Source organism: Pseudorasbora parva, chromosome 6, assembly GCF_024679245.1.
Source record: "Pseudorasbora parva isolate DD20220531a chromosome 6, ASM2467924v1, whole genome shotgun sequence".
Lineage (NCBI taxonomy): Eukaryota > Metazoa > Chordata > Actinopteri > Cypriniformes > Gobionidae > Pseudorasbora > Pseudorasbora parva.
Window position 1 is genome coordinate 45,765,030 of NC_090177.1, and position 12,934 is coordinate 45,777,963.

General features: G+C 40.6%; 1 long non-coding RNA gene across 1 annotated transcript; it reads right to left on the reverse strand.

The window, feature by feature from the left end:
* Window positions 1-6,227: 6,227 nt before the first annotated feature.
* Window positions 6,228-6,753, reverse strand: LOC137079440 (uncharacterized). Its single transcript, XR_010905515.1, has 2 exons — window positions 6,449-6,753; window positions 6,228-6,296 (listed from the first exon to the last, which is right to left on the reverse strand). It is a non-coding gene; the product is annotated as an uncharacterized lncRNA (long non-coding RNA).
* Between the last annotated feature and the right edge of the window lie 6,181 nt (window positions 6,754-12,934).

Below are 12,934 nucleotides of genomic sequence, written 5' to 3' on the forward strand. Positions count from 1 at the left end.
AATTTGCCAGGAGGAGGAAGAGGCACTGAAGTCTTCATCGTGAGCAGATGATTAGGTGTCAAAGGCTTAACACTCTTTGGGTCATTTATTGTGTTAGTCGTAAGCGGCCGACTATTTACAATTGCCATTGCCTCGTAGAAAAATGTCCTTAATGAGCTGTCATCCAGTCTTCCTTTAGCTTGAGCCAGAACAGCATTCATCACACTCCTAACTGTCCTTATTTGGCGTTCCCACACACCTCCCATGTGGCTTGCTTCAGGAACATTCATAAGGAAATCACATTGTTTACTTGCAAGATAGGTTGAGATCCTCTCTTGGTCCAGATCCTTCAAACCTTTCTCCAGCTCATTCTTCGCCCCCATGAAATTCGTGCCTTGGTCGGATCTAATCTGTCGAACGGCTCCTCTGATTGCTATGAAACATCTTAGAGCATTCAGAAATGCATCGGTAGTGAGATCCTCTAACATTTCTAAATGTACAGCCCTGGAGCTTAAACACGTAAACAACAGACCATACCTTTTGAATTCCTTCCGACCTTGTTTCGTGTAGAAGGGCCCGAAACAGTCAATACCAGAATACGAGAATGGGGGAGAGGGTTCCACTCTGTCTGCTGGAAGGTCAGCCATACGTTGTTCTTCAACTGGTCTACGCAGCTTTCTGCAAGTAACACAATTTTTGATGTACTTGGCCACTACATTGCTGGCACCTAATATCCAATATCCACTGGCTCTGAGCTCATTCAGGGTCTGACCTCGGCCTTGATGTTGAGTTTTCTTGTGACAATGGTCAAGGATTAGTTGCGTGACAATGCCTTCCTTGGGAAGAATTACTGGATGTTTCACCTCAAATGCTGCATTAGATTTTCTTAAGCGTCCACCAACCCTGAGCAGTTCATTCTGGAGGATAGGATCAAGTTGGTATAACTTGTTATTCTTTGGCACCTTAGCAGGGTTTTGATCGAGCCATTTCCGTTCTTCTTCGAAGGCTTCTTTTTGTGCTGCTTTGATGAGCACAAAAGCTGCTTTCTCTCTCTCCTCTACACTAATGAACCCTGACCTGTCTCTTTTCACCAGTCTTTTAATCCTTGCAATCGTATTGAGGGCTGTATTCCAATTTGAGAATCTTGATAGTCTTTCAAGAAAGCTGCTTCTTACACAAGCATCTATTTTCAAGACCTTTACCTCAGGGTCACCTACAAGAAGCTCTGGGGGATTTCCATGAGTGATAATATCTCGTTCCCATAAGAACTTGGGACCCATCAACCAACTTGAGTTCATCAGGTCTGCCACCTTGAGACCCCTAGATGCACAGTCCGCAGGATTTTGACTTGTTTCCACATAGAACCATTGCCCTGGATCCGTAGAGTCTCTAATCTTCTGGACACGATTAGCTACAAAGACATGAAAGCGCCGAGCTTCATTCTTGATATACCCTAGGACTACCTGGGAATCGGTCCAGAAAAACTCCTCATTTACCTTCAGATCAAGCTCTTCTCTAAGAACATGACTTACTGCCGCAGAAACTGTGGCTGCGGTCAGCTCAAGGCGTGGTATGCTGAAAACTTTCGTAGGTGCTACTCTAGCCTTACCCATAACCAGTGCGCAATGCACTTGTTCATCAGCAACAATCCTAATGTATGAACACTGCCCATAACCCTCACTGCTGGCATCTGAAAAATGATGCAGCTCTATTTTCTGGATTTTGCCCATATTTTCAGGAATGAAGCATCTTGGTATTTGAACCCTTTGGAGATTCTCCAAGTCATGGAGCCATGTATCCCACTTTGGTTTCAGATCAGAGGGAAGAGGTTCATCCCATCCTACCCCTTGTTTGCACATCTCTTGGAGCACTCTTTTCCCAATCAAGACATAAGGAGCGATAAAACCTAATGGGTCGTACACACTTGCAACCACTGACAGAATGCCTCGCCGAGTGGCAGCTCTTTCAGGAAGGTCAACTTTGAATGAGAATGTATCAGTCTCTATGTTCCATTTTACTCCCAGTACAGTCTGCATTGGAAGCTCATTGTAGTTCAGATCTACATCCTTCACAACACTGGCACGTTCGCTCTCTGGAATTGCACTCAAGACTTCTCTGACATTAGACACAAACTTGTGCAAACGCAGTTTTCCCTTTGCCAAGACTTCTTTCGCTTCACCAATCAACCTGTTGGCCTTCTCGATGGAATCAACACTGACCAGTCCATCGTCCACATAGAAATTTTTGCGAATGAATCTCGCTGCCAGTGGATAGTCCTTTTCATATTTACTGGCAAGATATTTCATGCCGTAGTTCGCACAACCCGGAGAGGATGCCGCTCCAAAAATATGCACTTGCATGCGGTATTCCTTAGGTTCCTTTTCAGTGTTCCCTTCTTCCCACCATAGGAATCTCAAGAAATCACGATCATCTGGACTGACGTGAAAGCGATGAAACATCTTCTCCACATCGCAAACAATTGCAATCTGACGCTCACGAAATCTACACAACACTCCTGTCAGAGCATTTGTTAAGTCTGGACCTGTGAGTAAGTGGTCATTTAAAGACGTACCTTCAAATTTGGCAGAGCAGTCAAATACCACTCTTATTTTTTCTGGCTTCCTGGGATGATACACCCCGTGGTGTGGAATGTACCATGTATTGCCTTCCTTTGATGTGGCCTCTGCTTCTTCGGCATCACCATCTCTAAATACACTCTCCATAAACCTCACATAGTCCTCTCTGTATTTGGTATTTCTCTCCAGTTTTCTTTTCAAATGTTTTAAGCGAACTGTAGCAAGCTGCTTATTGTTCGGTAATTGAGGACGTTCTCTAAAAGGTAAGGGCATTTCCACATGTCCTTCTCTGTTGTGCTGAGTTGTTTCATCCAAATGTTGAAGAAACTGAATGTCTTCCTGAGATATTGTCTTTTCTCTTGAGTCTGTATCCCGAAAGTCTGCTTCTAATGCCCTGATCACAGAGGCAGGTGTGATAGCTGGGAGTTCCTTTACAGAAATGCGATGACAGAACCCCACTACATTTCTAGAGCAAGTACTGGGTGTTATGGATCCCACTATACTCCATCCTAAGTCCGTCTTGACTGCGTATGGTTCGTGATCCTTTCCTGATATCACTTGAGTTGGCTTCAGAGCCCTTGGACAATCATAGCCAATTAGAAGCCCTACAGGACAATCCAACAAATCTGGCATCTTGTCTGCAACACTGAGCAGGTGACTCCATCCTTGAGCCTTTTTGCTAGTAGGAATGTTATCTCGTTCCAAGGGAATGTATTCTCGAGTGTATACAGGTGGAAGCTCAATGTACTCTTGCAGATTATAACCTCTCACTCTTAGCCCAATTGCTCTCTGACAATTCTCAATTGAAGCTCTATCCGTCATTGTGGACAGCTTTAATTTCACAGACTCTGTGTTTGCTTGCAGTTTGTCACAGATGTCCTGACTGATAAATGTATTACTGCTCTGCGTGTCCAGTAATGCATAGGATAGAATTTCTGGGCTGTCTTTTGTTGCACAAGAGAGCCACACTGGAATGATCATCGAAGTATGATTACCATTGTCCATCTCTACACTGCATAAACTAGTGGAAGCCCTTTCCTCAAGTGAAGCTTCTGGTTTTACTCCTTGAGAGCGTTCTTCGTGTAGTGGAGAGGGGTGACTCTGTCTACAGATGTTGCAAGTAGCTCGCTTTTTACAGTTTTTGGAGATATGACCGATTCTGAGGCAACCAAAGCACATCTTATTGTTGATGACAAACCTTTTCTTCTCCTCAAGAGGCATTGCCGCAAACTTTTCACATTTGTATATAAAGTGATTTTGCTGACAGCAAACACATTCTATTTGCCTCTTATCCTGAATGGAAGAAGGGCTGGGTTTGAAGCCTTTCTCACTTTCCAATGCACTCAAGCTCTTTGCAATGGGTTTAGCATTTTGCGCCAGAGCACTGGCCTTGAGACGTTTCTGCTCCCTTGCAGGCCTTTCATCTGCATGCTTTAAAGCAAGTAGTGAGGACACAGGATTACATGCAATACGTGCCTCCTCTGCCACAAAGTCTGAAAACTCAGTGAAATTTGGATATGGCTTCTCTTCATCTAGTGCTTTAGTGACATACCTATTCCAGCGAGTTGTTACCCATTCAGGAAGTTTTTGCAGCAATTTCTGGTTTTCTTCACAATCGTCCAAAACTCCCAAACCATGTACATGCGGCATTGCATTTTTGCAAGAGACGAGGAAATCACTAAACTCCCTTAATTTCAACGATTCTTTAGGTCCAATTTTTTGCCAATTGCTCAGCTTTGCCCTAAAAGCCCTTTGAACGACAAAAGGGTGTCCATAACGTTTGTTCAGTGTATCCCAAGCTTGCATGTATGCATCCTCATCACTCCTATAAAATGTTCCCTCTAGTACACTAAGCGCATCTCCACTTATGTACCTTTTCAGATAGAACAGCCTATGTGCGGGAGTTGTACAGTTTGTTTCGATCAAAGCTTTAAAGCAAGTGCGCCATTCAGTGAACTTGAGTGGGTCACCTGTAAACGTGAACGGCTCTGGAGCTGGAAGTTTAGTCATGGCCAGGGATTCTTTTAGTGCTTTCACTAACAAGACCTCATCTACTTTTTTCTCTGACTCATTTTCAGAGCAAGGTTGAGTTTTTTGGGAAAGCTTGTCGCATGAAGGGTTATTGTGCTGCAGTGGATGCTGACGTGGAGGTAGAGTGTTTTTTTCTTTAGTCTCTCCTATTTCAGCATTCAATCTTGATTCCTCTTCTGCATACACAATGTATTCAGCTTCCATGACTTCAAAATCCCTTTGCTCCTCCAGCATTTTCAACCTCTCTTGTTGAGCTAGTACCTCTTTTCTTTGAGCTGAGATTTCTTTTTCTCTCTTTAGTTCAGCGCGCTTTGCAGCTAAACGTGCCGCTGCTTCCGCCCTTTTTACTGACATATGACTTCCCTGCTGACTATCTCTTTCAGCTCTCGACACAGTTGATCCATAAATTGACCTGGCGTCATCTCTTTGCAGTAACTGGGTGAGTGTTTCTTTTACAGCTTCAGCATCAAACGCCTTAGTGCCAACTTCTGTGCAACGTCTTTTCAGAAGTGCGGTTATTTCACTAGTAACTGAAGAGCAGCTGTCCATTCTCCTTCTGATATCTTGAGATGGGACGTTCAGTGCACGTATACTCTCATATGTCTGTTTTAACTCTGCCTCACGTTTCTCTACCGTTTCCATCATGTCATTCAACTCATTTTTAGAGCATTCTTCTTTTAGTTTAGATCTGATAAACTGCGCTTCAGCTTTGAAGTTTAAGTATGTGAACATAAACTTGCGTTCTTTTTTTGCTAACCCGTCATGTCTCAACTCAAGCATTTTTTCTGTTGGACGCCTTTCTCTTTCTGATCGCCTAACTTCTTGCTCAGCTCGTAATGATGATTCCAGGAGTCTCGTCTTATTAACTTCCAGATCTACATTAATTTCTGCTAAGAGTTCCTCATAGTTTTGTCTGTCAAAGACATCAATTTCAGTTTTTAATTTCCCCTCTAATTGTGCCTTTTCATCTTCAAGAGCTTGAATTACTTGGTCTAAGACATAACTGTCTGCTCTATTTTGCTCCATGTCTGTACCTTGCTTTAAACCACACTATTATTCAGCTTTAAACACTGATAACAAGCCTTAATATTACGTGGTAATTGCAAAATGTCAATTATTAAACAAGTTACTCACTTCAATCAACTTAGAAAAACATCAAATGCAAATATTTGTTTCAACAATTTGCATACAATTTAAACTAGAATATGTGTTAAGGCAACATCCAATGAGATTAAGCTGAAAAGATACAGTCTGACCTGTAAATCCAAAGGTAGCAACTCTTATTGACAAATTAATTGTCCAACACGTCGCGACACTACCTCCTTGTGGCTATCATTCGTCACTGCAGCAATAATCTTCTTGCGTGTCTCTTCTGCGCGGCAAGGAATGCAGACACGTAAAACGCAATGGAGTTTTAATGCAACGAAATCGCGATGCTCCCTTGAATGGCGACATCTTCACTTTCACCAATGGCCACATTTTCCACCGCGTAGACAATGCTCTTCACATCGAGGGCTGGCAACGATCTTTCCTTTTCCATGATGAACTCTTGCACTCTTCCAAGGGGTTGTTAATACACGTTTTTCACTATAACGGCTCCTGAATGTTTTCTCCGGACCAGAAAAACCACGCTTCAACTGATGCCTTCGATGTCTTCAATATTTATTGTCTTCAGGACAATCACACATATCAAATGGACAACGTGAAAAACTGAAAATAAATAAAAATTACAATCAAATTCGTGTTTAAGTTGTTTTTTCCATGACGTTGTTCGATTACGACCATATCTTATGAAACTGAAATTAATACACATAGCACATTAAATTATAAACAAACAACAACCAAGCTATAAACAAACATACCGTGTGCTTTCCAATCAGGATTCAGGAGACATTAGGAGACATCTTCTTATCAAACACTCTTTTCAATCTTCAGAACTCTCAATTCGTGTGCGCAACACCTCATGTTTTCCATGTTTAATGCAAATCAAATCACATGACTGGTACGTCCTAGGTTACTCAATTTCTCCTGTAGGTGTCACTATTGCCAAACTATCATGCAAAATAAATATATTATTCTCAAAATAAGTGTTCATGAATCCCAACATTTTGAAACAAACAAAACAAAACTTTCAAGAAGTGACCAAAATATTCAGAAAGAAAAATACTCTATCTGCGACAGCTACAATATGTATATTTTTAATTGTTCATAAAAATGTATACATTTGTTTGTATTTTCCATCTTGTTCAGTTGTTTTGTAAGAGTTCTCACGCAGGGAAAAAGAACGCACTATTTCACTTAGCTTCAACTTTAATTATAAATGTATAATAAAGGGGCATTATTTCTGAGTCACAAAAAACTACATTTTTTGGCTTATACAGAAGTATGTCAAACAACTTCTTGTCACATCGCTTATCCTTCAAGATAGACATGCCATAGCTCTCTTATACAAACAAAGATTAAACAATTATTTTGCATACACCCATAACACTCCCCGTCCCATAACTAATTCTAAAAGTTTGTCAATTCGCACAGGTTTGCCTTAACTTTGTTTTCATCATGAATCACGATCTGTGTCACTTCAGAGCAGTGCTCCAATGGAGGAAGTAAAAAATAGACTTGGGGGGGGGGGGGGGTGCCCATTTATTTTAATCTTAATAAATAATAATAATGACACGTTCAAAAGAACACCAGTTATCAGAATCAGAAAGCTTGTGTAACATTATACACTACTGTTCAAAAGTTTGGGGTCAGTCAGATTTTAATTTTTGGGGGGTAGGAGGAGAGAATTAATACTTTTATTTAGCAAGGAAATGTTCTGACAATAAAGGCATACATAAAATATTTATTTTTAGATTAAAAAATGCTTTTGTACTTTCTATTCAACAAAGAATAAAAAAAAATAAAAAACGGTTTTCAACATTGATAATAATAGCCTAATAAATGTTTCTTAAGCAACAAATCAGCATGTTACAATGATATTTCACAATATTACTGGATTAAATCAATGCAGCCTTGGTGAGCAGAAGAGACTATATTACTAAATATTACCGATCTAAACCTTTTGAACGGTTATTTGTATTATGTATGTTTCTTTTAATTGAGACCAAAATGTTTTATTGTCTGGAGTGCAGGTAAAGGAGGACCAACACTAAGGCAAGCACAGCACCGGTTTAGCCACTGTAGAGGAAATTCATTTTAGTAGAAAACTATTTTAGTACACTTAGACTATGCATCAAAAAAGATAAAAATAAATAAATAAATAAACAAAGAAGGGCCAACAAAGGAAGCTTATCCTTGTTGTGTGGGATGCAGGTGATGAGTCAGCATGGTCATAATTAACGTCCAGTGGGCAGGGGCGTGGGACTGGGGGGATAAAGGGTACTGAGTAACCAGGGCCCGAGGCAGGGGGGGGCCTTAGAAGTCAGTTTTCTATACATACACATACATGGTACGGGGGCCCAGCAAGATGGTTTGTACCCAGGGCCCAAAATTTGGTGCTACGCCCCTGCCAGTGGTAACTTTGCCAAGCAGCCCCTTAGAAGAAAAGGGGCGTTTGTATATAATTGTGGGAAAACTATGAGGTGATCAACACAGATAAATAGAATGATGCCTATTGGATGAGAAAGAAAAACAAGTGGCATTCGTCCACCATTTTGAAGAAGGCTAGATACGTTTATGAATGGAGCCACATGGCAAAGAGTGTGGGGAGTACTGCACCTGCCATGAAATCATGAGCTAGAACTGTATATAAAAGTGTGAGCTGAGAATCAGATGGTCAGCTGGCGTCTCACTTTGTTGTTCACACAATAAAGTTTACCTTCCTGAGACCTGGAACTTCGACTCAGATTTTCTTTGACATATTGAAGACAATTGGGAATTGCCACAACACCACAAGAGGCCGAATAACAGCAGCTTTACATGGCTCTCCAAGGAGAAATATGGAGGAAACAATACTCCCCATGGCTGTACATCAATGAAAACAAAACTGGATGGATTGCATGACATGTAAATAAAAAATGTGTACCAAAACCAAAACCTGTTAAAGTGGCAGAGGAATGGAGGGTCCAAGCAATGAATGTTAAAGCAGCACTAGGTAACTTTTCAACCTTTATAATATATTTTTTAAGACTCTTGTGATGATAAATCGACTTACAATAGGTTGAATGACACGTCTGCCATAGCCTGATGGGGTCTGTATCGTTTTTAATCGTACTTTTAAACTTCGGGTTTCGGGTAGTAACCCGAGAAAAAGAAAAGAACTACAAAACTTGACTGCTTTACGGCATATACGTCACTTCCACCAACACACACACTTCCTTACATTCGGACGTGCGAGCCCAACTTTGTTCGTCGGATAATATAGTCATGTCTGAAGCAGCAGAGACAAATAAGAAAGAAAAGGTTTTGTTGGAGGAAAGCAATAAGAGGAAATGAAAAAGTGATGGGATTAAAGGCAGGACGAGGATCAACATGTGACCAGCGTTTGCTCGTCGGCGTGAGCTGAAGGAGGCGTGCCCGACCGATGCTGTCCTGCTTGTTACGGTGAGCTACCACTCAAACATTGAACTGAAATATCATATAGATTCTGTAAAACGCTAACCAATAGACTACTATAATGACGCTGGCTTGTAAACGTGAGCTTCGTGATTATTTGGCGTTTGAAAAAAATAAAACCCATGAAATTATATTCATATGACATGCTGGAGCATATGCCACTGACTGTAACGTTACCTGGGATGAAGACATTTCACACGCGACGCCAGAAGAACACCTGCATCTGAACTCCTCTTGCAGTTTTCAGGGGAACTGTTAGTGCTGCACCGACCCGCGGGCGCTTTTATGAAGTTATTTGGCCGCACCGCACCACTGTATATATTTTTACAACCCGCCGCGCACCTGCGACCATTAAATAGACATACGGGGTCCGCGGGTTATGAGACGAACCGCGCATCACTAGTTCAGGGCTATCAGGGTTGTCATGTCAACAAATGCACGCGCGATGGCATCCCCTGTTGTAGGATGACAGCTCTTACAACAGTATTTGAGGACATTATTTTTTCCAAACTGTAGGGGGACCCCGAGAGCAAAAGTAGCCAAGTGGGGCTTTAAACAATAGTCTGGCTCATCAGACGCATCTACACTCTTAGAAGAAGAGGTTCAGGACATTAGAAGGTTCTACTGGCACTGCGTATTTGGAACCCTTAAAAGGTCCACTGCAAAAAAATGCTTTTCTTATTTAGTATTTAGTATTTTTGTCTTGTTTCTAGTCCAAACATCTAAAAATTCTTACAACAAAAAGTATTTACTATAGACCGTAAAAAAATTAATTATGTTGGTGTGAAATAAACAGTTATGGAAATGTAGAAATTAAAGCTAAAGCTCCAATCTGCTCCCAAAAATCCAGAAAAAAGTCCGTTAGTGCCTCAGTGAGAACTTCACTCAGAGAAGACGTCGATCTCGGCTGTCAATCATGACGTCACACCCCCCGTTTTTACAGCATCAGATAACTAATTAACACTAAACTTATTTTAAAAACGAACACTTGAAATGAAATCATTGTGATGATAACTGCCTTCAATGACATGAACTAACTTTGGGGAAAAAATATTTGAGGTGTAATTTTATTGTTTAGTTTGACTCGCGTCCATTAGAAAACACACAGGGGCGGCTATACTGGGACCGGCCACCGGGGGCGATCAAGGCGCGAAAGCTATACTGGGACCGGCCACCGGGGGGCGATCGAGGCGCGAAAGCTTCAGTATCTGAGAGGGGTGCTGCAGGCTTGGTTTTTACAAGTAAAAATGATTGTCTTGTTTTGGGAAAAAATAACTCAAAATGAAGAGAGTTTTTGCTTAAAATAAGCTAAATAATCTGCCAATGGGGTGAGAAACATTCGTAATTCTAACAGAAAACAAGATTATTTTGCTTACACTGGCAGATTATTTAGCTTATTTTAAGCAAAAAACTTGTCTGGTAAATGTTTCTTAATGTAGGAATTTTTAAATGTTTAGACTAGAAACGAGACAAAAACACTAAGTAAGAACAGCATGTGTTTGCAGTGTTCGAACCCTTTTTAAACGTGCAGTATGCAACTTTTGGCCACTAGGGGTCACTCATTCAAAATAATAACAACAGACGTACTTTGATGACGTTGGGAAAGTGTGTGGGCTCATGGGAGTTGTTGTCATTGTTACTGTCAACCAGCGAATCTGGCATCTCCAGCAGAAAACATGTTCACTGACAAGGTAATTGTTATATTACATCTCTATTATTGTTAAGTTTAGTTAAGGCTTTTCACTTTATATAATGTCAATCTAATAAAAATAGCAGCGAGCTACCGTTACGTAACAAACTTATCAGTAACGTTAGCTAATGTGCGAGACAGAATGTTGTGCGGGCGGTCGCTATGTCAACATACCTATAAGTTGGTAGGCTATGTTGACATATTAACCGCATCATAATTTGAGTTACTCAAATTATAGATATGTTGACATGGCATCCGCGATTGTCGAACATTCTGTATATCAACTGTTCAATAAGGAAATACATTTCAATTTAGTTTATCATTACCAACATAAAACATAGTAAATGAGAGAACCAGCACCAGCAATACGTTGTTCATTGGAACACGCGCTGTGTCGCTCCCCACGTTCATCAATCATTCTAATAAACATTTATTTTGGAACTCAGAGATATATGAATAAGTAGATCATTATTAAATCAATATTATATGTAGCTAGTATTAACATATGATAAAAGTGACGGTCACCTTATATTAATTGACCAAGATAGTGGCATATTACCTTATGAAGCTAACGTTACTTTCTCCAGCTACATATAAAACCAATAATAGCTAGTCCATCTGCGTTTTACACGACATCATCGTGTCACCAAATATACGGATAGAAATATACTTTTGAATCAGTTAAAAAAAAAAAAAGCTGTTTCAGTCTCCAAAAACACAGAATCCGCCTGTTTGAAAAGCCGATGCAATACAAAATGTAACGTTATACGTATTCAGCTAAACGCGTCTCAATGTGGTCAAGATCGCTATGCAATATGCAAACATGATTATATGATTATTATGTTAGCTGAATGGTTACTTAAATTACCTGTTTATTAAAACGAAAGCGAGATCAGCATATCTCTCTGCAGTCCGAGCTTGTCACGAAGATTTCGCCATCTTTCAAAGGCTTCTCCAAGGTTTACACGTCTCTTGCTTCTTCTACTGTCCCAAAATCTTCTTGGGTCATTTTTTTCACCCGTACGTTTGCGCTTTGTTGAGCTGGCAAAACGTACAGGCAAAGAGTAGTCGTGATCCATTATCATACAGACTTTTTTATACGGGGGTTCCCCTTATACTGTCAGTGTTCCTCTTTGAGTTTGGCGGTTCCGCAGGAAGCAAGACGCAAACGTGGATATGACGTGAAAGACGGGCAACATAACGGAAATAAAGACACGGTCCGTGTCTTCGAATTAAAATATTAATTTCTCTGGATTTAGAAGTTAATTGGAACTGTCGGGATAATGTAAACACACAACTTTAAAAATAGATATAGTGATCTTTTATATTTTTAATGCTGAAACATTACATATTGTGCCTTTAAGTGCCAAAGGGGCTCTTTCTTGTCATTATAGAACCTTTTTAGCATAAAAGTTTATTTTTGAGTATAATCAACTCCAAAGAACCTTTTATGCTAAAAATGCTCTATAGTGACAAGACAGAGCCCCTTTGGCACTTCTCTAGAACCTTTTAGGGGTCCAAATACAGCGCAGATATAACCTTTTCTTCTAGAAGTGTAGAAAAGAAGCCACACTAACAGAAGGTGAACGATGCTCCTGTCAGAGAAAAGCTGATCGACTAACATCAGCCTATCTGGTGGCAAAAGAGAGATCAACATTCAGTAACGAGCAGACGGATTATGCTCAAGAGATCAGCGGTGCAAAAACGAGCCTTTCACACCAATCAGATCGTACTGGTTTGGCTATGATTGAACACATTTACACGACAATGAAAAAGTCACTGATATTGGCATGGAAGTTCAATTTGACAGTTGATGGAAGCAGCATAACTTTGGTAAAAGCTATTTAATAATTAACCTGGGGGCAGGTGACAGGCAGAGAGGATACACAAAACATGCTCCTTATAAGGGCTGTGTCTCATTTCGAAGGCTGTCCTCCTTTCGAAGCGTAAATCGTTGTGATTTCTAAATGACTTTGAAATGTAGTGGCGAGTTAACTGAAATGAAGCAGCCTCAGTGACACAAACGGCTGACAAATGACCTCCGGAGGATGAACAGCAAACCCACACCAACAGCTCTCAACGGGTCAGCACCAGCAACAAC